The sequence below is a fragment of the Monodon monoceros genome, unplaced genomic scaffold (genome assembly GCF_005190385.1).
Source record: "Monodon monoceros isolate NGI ecotype Baffin Bay Population unplaced genomic scaffold, NGI_Narwhal_1 Super_Scaffold_22, whole genome shotgun sequence".
NCBI lineage: Eukaryota > Metazoa > Chordata > Mammalia > Artiodactyla > Monodontidae > Monodon > Monodon monoceros.
Genome location: NW_021703779.1, coordinates 84193618 through 84205635, shown reverse-complemented (window position 1 = coordinate 84205635; position 12018 = coordinate 84193618).

The following is a 12018-nucleotide window of genomic DNA, read 5'->3' as shown; positions in this document are numbered from 1 at the left end:
GTTGAGAAGGTGAGCCCTGTGAATTTCTGTAGACAATAACAGCTTTAGTGTGATACTTTGGACTTTAACAATAAACCAAATATCCAAATCAAACTCGATTTGCATGATTTTTCTTTTATAGGAGACCACAAAACTGGACAGAGCAAGCAGAACATGAAATGATTTTGCTCAGGGAGGTCAGACTTGACTGGCCCTGTATGTGTGTGTGGCAATGTGCTTAATAAAAGCCTCTTATACCTTCAGCATGTTTAATGGCTTTGGCCTTCAAATCTGTAGCTCTTGTGTTAATTTCACAAAGGCTTTCCAATAATTATTTTCCAACAATTCACGTCCAAGGAAATTTATCTCCTTTTTATTTCAGCTGGTTGGGGGCAGCAGTAGAGTAAGCTATTTTCCAGGATAGGGACACTCAGTACTTCCAGAAAGGAAGCAGGCATCCAGAGACAGATTGGTTTGAAAAGAAATATTTTTTCCTCTAGATTTGTATCCATGGCAATCAATTTAGGACCGATATTATATGGGATTGAAAAGAGACTGATTTTACCTTGCTGAATTATCTGTGTCCCCTGTGGATTGATCAAAAGGAAATGGGGGTTGCAGGATTACTACACATAAATACTCTGCCTTCAGCCAGGGGTGTGACTACGTGCCTAGCAAAGGCTGCAGGATACCTTCTGCCTATTTTGATCTACTTAAAGAAATTGCCTTGTGTTGCAAGAGAATAGCTGACTCCGTCATCCTAGTCACATTTTACCTTTGAATAATGAGGAAAAAATCTTCCTGCAGCAAATGTTCAGCTTATGCTGCTTTTTCCTCGCATCAAAAAGAAAAAAAAAGAAGTTTTATGAAATAATGATGCTATCCTCAGCTGAACATAAGGGTTTGTCCTTAATATCTTAATCAATAGTTTAAGTTAGGAAGATCAGATCATCTCTAAACTAAAGCTGGAATCAGCTGTCCACTACAGAAATGAAATATGGCAAGAAGGCTGCAGGTTCATCTAGCAGCTCCAGATCTGCATCTCACATGCAAGAGTTTAATAGTTGTTTTTTGGTATTTATCTTTGACATCTTGACTAAGGGTCTTCAGAACTTGCATAGCCTACCTATAGACTCCTCTAAATCTTTGCTAGTGTTTCCATTTCCATTATTCTGCTCAAACCTGTGAACAAGAGTTTGAAGTATATCCCTGTAAGAGCCCAGATATCAGGTTTTAAAAATCACTGTGACATTTATTAATTTATTCATGCAATCAGGCATTCCTTTAACAAATGTTTTTTGAGAACCTGTTCTGTTCCAAGCACTGGGATAGACACTAGGTGTACAAATTGACTTAACAGTCCAGGTTAATAAACGCCCCCTGAGCAACTTAACTTTCCATGCAAAAATCAATGTTAATTTTTTTTAACCATTTTAAATTGACCTAAGAATGCTAAACTCAGGTGCTCTCCTCATTCTAAACATATTTATTCATTTCTTTTCTTTATTTTGAGATGTTTGAATTTAGTTCAAACATGAGTTTAAATTCAGTTCTGATATTTATCATCTGTGTGATCTTGAGTACATCATTTAACCTTACCTATTTTCTTATTTATTTTCATTATCTACATTTCCATATCTGTAAAACATGGATAATAATAGTATCTGCCTTATGGGGTTGTTGTGAAGATTAAATTTAAATCTGGCATACAATTACAACTCAATCAATATTAGATTATACTAGTTCTTTTACTTTGAAAGAAAATCTTTTTACTTCTCCTCTATTGTCTGAGGGAAATATGGACAAGGAAAAATGAGCACACTTGGAAAATGGTGAATTCTTGTCTCCTCTACTTTTAAGAAGGTCACCGGCAATGTACAAGAGCATTGAGACCACTAAAAAATTCTGTTTACTTTAAAATAAGTAAGCCTATGTCATCCAGCTCAATGACAGAACCACTCAGGTTTGATTAGACTTTCAGTACTTGTTATATTTTTACTCTTGGTATATTGGAGACAATTTCATCATGATTTCTATTTCAAAATCAGATGGCTTGACCAATTCACCTAATTTTCATTACTGCACAACTTACATGTACCCTATAAGCCCTGAGAGGTACATGGATAATACGTTTTGTTAAGATGGGAGCTGCTAGAACTTTGAAAACAGTTCTTCTCCTTCCCCTCCTACTCACAAAAGGGTTTTTCTTTAACCAGATACTTTTGTGACACATGATATCTAGGGATTAAAAAGGAGACTATCATTAGTTCATTTTAAAAGGAGATATGACATTTACCATTATTTCATATAGAAGCAATGACTTTTGGTTGTCAACATAATTATCAAGGTAGCAATCTTCCCCCTCCTTATAAACTGTATCACCTGTATTCCCACAAGCCACAATCAAGTGGAGTCATCCATGGGGTATCCACGTGGGATTGGTTCCAGGATACACCAGCCCATGTGGATACCCAAATTCAAGGATGTTCAAGTCCCTCATATAAAATAGGGAAGTGCAGTCAGCCCTCCATATCCGCGGATTCTGCATCCACAGATACCGAAGGCTAACAGTACTGGAAAATAATAGTTGTTTCAAATGAAGTTGCTGGTTTTATGTGAATGAATGTTAATTAGAAGGTTGTTTTCCCTAAAAATCAACACGTCCTCAGAGTTGGTATATGACCTTGATGTCTTAAGGTATTAATGAGCTCCCTGAAGGTAACATTGGTAACAAAAATTATAGATATTTTCTTTCTGAAAATTTTATCATAAGCTTCAACAGCCACTCATGCACAAAGCTGAGTGTAATTTCTTTGGTTCAGTCTAAGTAATTACTCTTGTAATGCTGGCTTTAGGTACAAGTTAACACATATGTAAGCCTGTTATTGTCTAAATTCAGAAACCGACCTACTTGAAGACAGATATGTCTTATCTGCAAATGAAGCCAGGAGCCTTATCCTAATATGATGAAAAATCAAGGACTATTTAAAGCTTTAAGCACAGTTGGTTCTAACTTCAGATAAGAAGGCCAAACAAGCCCTTACTTAAGAGAAAATCATCTGCTGTTCTTGGCTTCTCTAATTAACTTGGGAAAAGTTCTCAAATCTTAGTTATCTCAGGTGCCATTTTATGTGTTTCATTATTTAGTTCACCATTCCTGATAACCTCAACTCTGCATCATTAGGAGGTCACTTTAACAAATGTTGACATTCAAGTTGTTATTGGGTTAATAATTTTCTATATTTCAGCAGGACTCTATGAAAATAGGTTAGTTTCCACATAGGGGCTGTGGGTAGTGACTGCACACATGAATGTCACCTTTGCAATTGATGGCTTTAATATTTTTTCCTGCTCCTTACATATTTATCTTTTGTGTGTGTGTCTGAGAACATTAAAGTTCTACTCTATTAGCAAATTTCAACTGTATAATAGAGTGTTATCAACTATAGTCACCATGTTTTACATTAGATCCTCAGAACTTATTCATCTTATAGCTGAAAGTTTGTACAGTTTTTATCAAACTCTCCCTATTTCCCCTACCCCTCATACCCTGGCAACCAATATCTTGGAAAAGAAATATAATCTACTTGAGCCTACCTACCTCATAGAGTTCTTTTGGTGATTAACATGGGAATTTCCACATAAAGCACCTAGAATGGTGTCTGGCAAATAATAGGTACTAATTAATTAGTGTGCATTATTATTATTATGTCTTCAACCTGGCCTCAGACAAAATATTTAGTATTAATTCTATCACATGAAAGATGAAATCAGGCAATTTTTCTTCCTGGAGAACTGGAAAAGTCTAAGATGTTCAGCATGCAGAGTTGATAAAAATCTGCACCAATGTGCATATCATGGAAGGGGTACAATCGTTTCTTAGTAAGACAGACACCCACCTCCTGGGCTTACCAACACAAAGCAATGTAGCACAGAAATCCAGAGACCAACTTCAGATACTTTGAAAGACATCAGTCTCCAGAAACACTTTGAGGAGCTCAGTTACCTGGTTAAAATTTAGAGTAAACAGCTGGCTACCATAAATTCGGCTGTTCTGTGATAAGCAGAGTTAAAAATTCCAGAAGCAGTGTAGTGTAAAATAAATCAGTTTTATAGGACTGCATGACTATATAGGTTGAGCACATCAACTCAATAATGTTTTTCACTCACTGTTAATTTCAAATGCTTGAAGCATTTTGTTTTATCGGTTTCAAAGTCATGGCTCAGAAAGAAAAAAATTATAGAAAAGAAAAATGAAAGCAAAGGCTCTACCAATCCATTAAAACACTGCAAGCAGTGGTGATGTCTAGCAGTTTCTTATAACCCATCATGGTACCCTACATATCAGCCCTAAAACTGTCACTCCTAAAAGGTTATTATTAGAGCAGAAATGTGGTTGATTGTTCACACCAGTGTGTTAAGGTGCTGTTGGGACTGAAGTATTTGGGGCGCACACACAAATGGAAATTCCTGTTCAAACCAAGGTGATAAAGCATTTTTGGCAAGGTTTTGAGTGAGGCTACAGCTGTTGAGAAAAACAAAACAAACCTGTGTGTGTGTGAGAGAGAGACAGAGAGATTTTCAATGAAAAAAATATCAAAATATGAGAATTGATCATCTAAGAGACCTCCAAGGGATAGGACAGTGTCTTATTTATTATTTTTCATTGTTTTTCTAGAACCAAGCACAGTGCTTAGCCTATACTACATAGTCAGCTATTATGCATCAAGCTGAATTTTATAAAAAGTTTGATACACTCAGTATTTCAAACTTTTGTCTAGGCTCTTAGGAAGAGGGATGGACAATAGAGCTCTTCTTACTGGCATCTTTGGAATAAGCATTTCCTTGCTAGTCTTCAGTCTCAAGGGAGGGATCAACACTGCAGTTTCCCATGACATGCATGTCCTCTGTCAGCTTCTTGGAGGTCTTAAAATTCACAACTCTTAAATATCAGGAAAAGAAAATGAAGCTAAAAGCTCAGACATAAGCTCTTCCATCCACATTTTATAGATGAAATATTTAGTGTTTTAAATTAAACATGCCTAAAAATCTTATTCCAGAGAGGCTTTTGCAATGATCCTGCTTACAGAGCTCTAACCTTGGAACAGAATCTGCATATGAATCAAGGTCAGCCTGTTGCAGTTTCTCTAACCAAAGTCTAAATTCAAAATCTCAACCTAAGGGAAACAGCAGGGGCTTGGGTAGAAGGTGGGAGTAGAGAACACCAGAGGGATAACATTTAGAGGACTAGTGGAAAATCTGTATGATATGTGGGGTTGATAAATTATTGCTTCTTCTATCTTGCTTGGTACTTTCTAAAAATTCAGATCAAGCCATTAGAAATTAAAGAAAAATATTTTGAGGGGACGCTGAATAAAGCAAATAAAAACAGCCTGTGTTGATAGACATAATATGCCTATTTTAAGGAAATCTATTGTCTTACTCTACTCTGTAGTTGGTCAGCTTACAGTTTTAGCATAGTATTCTGTTTTGGGTATCCCATTTTTGAAATAATTTTATTAGATTATAGTTGATTTACAATGTTGTGTTAGTTTCTGCTGTACAGCAAAGTGATTCAGTTATACATATACATATATCCACACTTTTAAAAATTCTTTTCCAATATAGGTCACTACAGAGTATTGAGTAGAGTTCCCTGTGCTATACACTAGGTCATTATTAGTTATCTATTTTACATATAGTAGTGTGTATATCTCAATTCCAATCTCCCAGTTTATCCCTCCCCTCCCATTCCCCCTGGGTATCACATTTTATGTGGAATATTGATCAATAAAGATGTATTTAGACAAAGGGGACCAGCATGAGGATGGGTTTGGAAACCACACCTGAGAAGAACTGTTGGGCATAACAAGAAGCATTCACCCAGTTAAAACTCTGAAAAGGCTTCATATTGCATTTATTTACTTATTTTTTGATTTCAAATTGTTTTTATTTATTTACTTTTTTCACTGTGTTTCTTTTTCTTTGCCTCTAGAAGGCAATCTTCTTTTCCTTTTTTTTAAACATCTTTATTGGAGTTTAATTGTTTTACAATGGTGTGTTAGTTTCTGCTTTATAACAGAGTGAATCAGTTATGCATATACATATGTCCCCATATCTCTTCCCTCTTGCATCTCATTCCCTCCTATCCTCCTTATTCCACACCTCTAGGTGGTCACAAAGCACCAAGCTGATCTCCCTGTGCTATGAGGCTGCTTTCCACTAGCTATCTATTTTAGGTTTGGTAGTGTATATATGCCCATGCCACTCTCTCACTTTGCCTGAGCCTACCCTTCCCCCTCCCCATATCCTCAAGTCCATTGTCTAGTAGGTCTGTGTCTTTATTCCCGTCTTGCCCCTAGGTTCTTCAGAACCTTTTTTTTAAATTCCATATACATATATTAGCATACAGTATTTGTTTATCTCTTTCTGACTTACTTCACACTGTATAACAGACTCTAGGTCCATTGACCTCTATACAAATAACACAATTTCGTTTATTTTTATGGCTGAGTAATATTCCATTGCATATATGTGCCAAATCTTCTTTATCCACTCATCTTTTGATGGACACTTAGGTTGTTTCCATGTCCTGGCTATTGTAAATAGAACTGCAATAAACATTTTGGTACATGACTCTTTTTGAATTATGGTTTTCTCAAGGTATATGCCCAGTAGTGGGATTGCTGGGTCATATGGTAGTTCTATTTTTAGTTTTTTAAGGAACCTCCATACTGTTCTCCATAGTGGCTGTATCAATTTACATTCACACCAACAGTGCAAGAGGGTTCCCTTTTCTCCACACCCTCTCCAGCACTTATTGTTTGTAGATTTTTTGATGATGGCCGTTCTGACTGGTGTGAAATGATATCTCATTGTAGTTTTGGTTTGCATTTCTCTAATCATTAATGATGTTGAGCATTCTTTCATGTGTTTGTTGGCAATCTGTATATCTTCTTTGGAGAAATGTCTATTTAGGTTTTCTGCCCATTTCTGGATTGGGGTGTTTGTTTTTATGATATTGAGCTACATGACCTGATTGTAAATTTTGGAGATTAATCCTTTGTCAGTTTCATCATTTGCAAATATTTTCTCCCATTCTGAGGGTTGTCTTTTCGTCTTGTTTATGGTTTCCTTTGTTGTGAAAAAGATTTTAAGTTTCATTAGGTCCCATTTGTTTATTTTCCTTTTTATTTCCATTTCTCTAGGAGGTGGGTCAAACAGGATCTGGCTGTGATTTATGTCCTAGAGTGTTCTGCCTATGTTTTCCTCTAAGAGTTTGATAATGTGTGGCCTTCCAGTTCGGTCTTTAATGTATTTTGAGTTTATTTTTGTGTATGGTGTTAGGGAGTGTTCTAATTTCTTTCTTTTTCATATAGCTGTCCAGTTTTCACAGCAGCACTTATCAAAGAGGCTGTCTTTTCTCCACTGTATATTCTTGCCTCCTTTATCAAAGATAAGGTGACCATATGTGCGTGGGTTTATCTCTGGGCTTTCTATCCTGTTCCATTGATCTATCTTTCTGTTTTTGTGCCAGTACCATACTGTCTTGATTACTGTAGCTTTTCAGTATAGTCTGAAGTCAGGGAGCCTGATTCCTCCAGCTCCATTTTTCTTTCTCAGGATTGCTTTTGGCTATTTGGGGTCTTTTGTGTTTCCATACAAATTGTGAAATTTTTTGTTCTAGTTCTGTGAAAAATGCCAGTGGTAGTTTGATAGGGGTTGCATTGAATTTGTAGATTGCTTTGGGTAGTAGAGTCATTTTCAGAATGTTGATTCTTCCAATCCAAGAACATTGTATATCTCTCCATCTATTTGTATCATCTTTAATTTCTTTCATCAGTGTCTTATAATTTTCTGCATATATGTCTTTTGTCTCTTTAGGTAGGTTTATTCCTAGATATTTTTATTCTTTTTGTTGCAATGGTAAATGGGAGTGTTTTCTCAATTTCACTTTCAGATTTTTCATCATTAGTGTATAGGAATGCAAGAGATTTCTGTACATTAATTTTGTATCCTGCTACTTTACCAAATTCATTGATTAGCTGTAGTAGCTTTCTGGTAGCATCTTTAGGATTCTCTATGTACAGTATCTTGTCATCTGTAAACGGTGGCAGCTTTACTTCTTCTTCTCTGATTTGGATTCTTTTTATTTCTTTTTCTTCTCTAATTGCTTTGGCTAAAACTTCTTAATGCATTTAGATCAAGATCAAGATCAAAATCAAGATTAAAATCTCACTAAAGCCTAAGTGGCCTTAAAGGTAAAGAAGACAGAGAACAGGAAAACCAGTTTTATTTTTAGCAAGGCATTTTGCCCTGCTCTCCTACCTACTTTTACTTTTCACATTCCCCACCATCTGCCACACCCTCCATCCAATATCTGCACAGCTCACTTAGAATACAATACCAAAGGATACAATACAATACATTATAGACCTACCTTTGCGTTATCTAGTTCCTGCCTACTTTTCCAGACGTATTGCTTCTCTCTTTTCAGTTACTCTCTCTTAGGTCGCAGTGACACTAGCCCTATTTCAGTACTTGGTATGTATCAAGCCTTTTCGTGTCCTAGGAACAAGCTTTGTATTCAGGTATTTAGTGTGTTTGTTGAGAAGTCAGCTGTCAGGAGCAATATTTGTTCTTGTGAATATGTTTTTCCTTCCTCTCCTAACCTCTGGCTGCTTTTACCCTTTTAATCTGTCATTGCTTCTTAGCAGTTTTATTATGATATAACTAGGTGTGGTTTTCTTTGTATTTCTACTACTTGGGATTCAATGAGCTTCTTGAATCTGTGCGTTATTTATAAGCTTTAGAAAATTTCATCCGTATATAGCTTCTGTCTGATTCTTCCTTTCATTCCCTTCAGAGCCTCCAGTAACACAGTATAGAATTTGCTCTGGAAAATCCAGATTCCAATTTTTTTCTCCCCAGCCCATGAGATCATGAAAAGTCTCTGTTACCATTTTTGACTCTTAGCCATTGTCATTTGCTCAGCTTCTTACTCTCTCTTAGTTTATGAAAAAGTGGCAAATGCCTTTATGAGGAAAGCAGTGTACAGAGAACTGGTCTTATCTTGATGAGTTTTCTCTCTGGGATTTTAAGCCTTTATTTCCTGGTTGACTAGCAGCAACCTATGCCATAAAAGAATTTTTGATTTGGTATTTTATCCTTTTAATAGTTGTAGTTCTTCTTGTTAGATGTGTTGTTTGGCAAAATGTTTCTCTTGAAATTCATAGCTGGAAATAGAATCATATTTTAATTATTGTTACTATTATTATTATTAGTTTAAATTTAATTTTTGCGGGCATAATAGATGATTCTGTTTGCATTTTGGGCAGGTAGCCACCTTCATGCCACAAGCTGAAGGATTCCCAAAGTTTTACTGCCTTAATGTATTTTCTCTGTGACAGAAGTGTCATAATATTGCTATGATGCCTGAAATCTCTCCTGTTGGAGACATTCTGTTAGGTTAAGGCATTATACCTCCAGTTTCTAGTGATGCAATCTGATTGAGTTTTACATTTTCCACAGTGTTTTTCCTTAGACCATTCTCCCTAAAGTGGTTCCACAGGGAAGGATATCTGTGGTCTCAGGCTTGTTCATGTGATGGCAGTGGTTGGGTAAACAGAATGGAAGAAGAAACTTGCAAAGTTTATTGAAGCTCAGGCTCATAGTTCTCAAAACATTATTTCTGCTACACTCATTTGGCCAGAGAAAGTCACAAGGCTAGCTCAGACTCAAGTGGTAAGGAAGTAGACTCTGTCTGTTGATGGGAGGAGCTGCAAAGAACTATGGCATTTTTGTTATTTTGTGGCAACAGTTTAGCCACAAGCCAGTTGTAGTCAGTGTTTGAGAAGTAAGTTAGTTCAGGTCCTTCAGAAACAGATACAAAAACAGGATAAGGTATGAAAAGATTTATTGGGGGAAATACCTGAGGATAAAGGAGAGGGAGCCAGAGATGGCATGGTGAACTTTTAGACCACATTCCACACCTGACATCTTATGAAGGAGAGGAGAAAGAAAGGAAAATTAAATAGGAATAGACTTACACTGCAGCAAAGTTCCAAAAATATGTCTGGAGATTGAGCAAAATATCATGACTTTTACTGGGACAACCTCCCTTAGCCTCCTGTTCATCTACTTTTGTCTTTTCAGCTTATAGATGTTGATCAACACCCTTGTTGGCTGTTCATCTATATTGCTGCTAGGGGTACTATGTTCCATCAACTATCTCCACAACTCCTATGGGTAAAGCCCTGTTGGCTTCCCCTCTATATTAGTGATAGTTATTTTTAAAAAATTAATTATTTATTTATGGCTGTGTTGGGTCTTCGTTTCTGCTGAGGACCTTCTCCAGTTGTGGCAAGCGGGGGCCACTCTTCATCATGGTGCGCGGGCCTCTCACTATCATGGCCTCTCTTGTTGTGGAGCACAGGCTCCAGACTCGCAGGCTCAGTAGTTGTGGCTCATGGGCCCAGTTGCTCTGCAGCATGTGGAATCCTCCCAGACCAGGGCTCAAACCCGTGTCCCCTGCATTGGCAGGCAGGCTCTCAACCACTGCGCCACCAGGGAAGCCCAGTGGTAGTTATTTTAACTGTGGCCTCCTGGCTTCTGGCATTTAAGTCTTGTCCCTTGTTCTATTTTATTTCAGGGCCCTTTTATCCCCATGGATATTAATGAACACAACTCTGTGACTATCTCTCCTACCATCATCTCTGGTCTTCAGAGGACAGCCAACACTGAAAGTATTAGTGATGCTAGTGTCTCTTTTACCAGTGCATTCTTGATGACCTCAGTGAATGGTGTAGGAATGGCTGGACCCTCCTATAGAACACTATCCTTGACTGAGTATTCTGGCCACTCATAATATAGTAATTCCAGCCTGCCCACATCTCTGAGACTTTGTATTTCTTTCTCTATTATAAGCTATGGTACCACAGGCATTTCCACATCATTCAGCATAGGCCTTTGCTTTCTCCATGCTTCTAAGAACCACATTAGCAATGAGTTTGCCACATCCTTTGGGGTTCTTGTGACAGTATTAAATCCCATGTCCCCAGAAAATACCACTAAGTCAATGAATTCCTGCTTATCTAGTTTTATATTCTGGTCGATTAGGCACCTTCAAAATCCAATCCCAGGAGTGCTTCCCTGACTCCTTATGGTATAAGCTAGCTAATTCTTAAAGCTCCTTTATTAGAGTATAATCTTTTATTTTTTCTTCTCCCTTATCAGTCCCAGCATGTCCCCAGACAGCTGATCCTGGAATTTAACACTAGGTATATACCTCACAGCCAGAATAGGAGGTGAGAACAACGTCTGAGGGATGGGAGAGGGGGAGGATCGATGCTGTAATCTTACAGGAGAGAGTCCTCTACAGCATTTTCTAGCACAGCATAAGTGCTAGCCCTTATAGAAAAGAGTGGGATATATAGAAAACAGTGCAAGTTCTGAGGATTTGGGAGTCTGGAGAGTAAACATTTTCAAAGGAACTAATACAGATATCCCCCTGCATTTTGAGGTCCCAGGTTTTTCTACCCAGGGTCCTAACCTAAACATAAAAGACCTGCCTTTGCTGAGCTTTTAAATGTCTCTGGAGCTCTGTGACTCTGACTATAACATCCTGTGTCTGCTTGTCAGCAGTGTTTGCTCTTCCACTGCAGGAGATAAACACCTCTATTAATCTACCAAAGAGGTTCTGTAGTTTTAACACTTAGCCTTTAACTCTTTGTCAACAGCTTTCAGTTTCTCATTAACCCTCTTCAGGTCATTCATACAACTTACCAAATAAAAAGTCTACTACATTGCTCTTATAGACATATTCTTCGCATGTCTTTAAAATACCTGAATCATTGTTCCTGCAGAAACATTCTCCTCCACTGGAACATTTCCCCATGTCATTACCAGTGAAATTTATCAATTAAGCTTGTGCCAGGGGATATTTTCACCTTACATAACACTCAAGTTAGCATTCTCTTTTCCCACTGGGTGGTGAGTGAGCCAGTCTCTAAACATCATATTACTGCCTATTTTATTAGA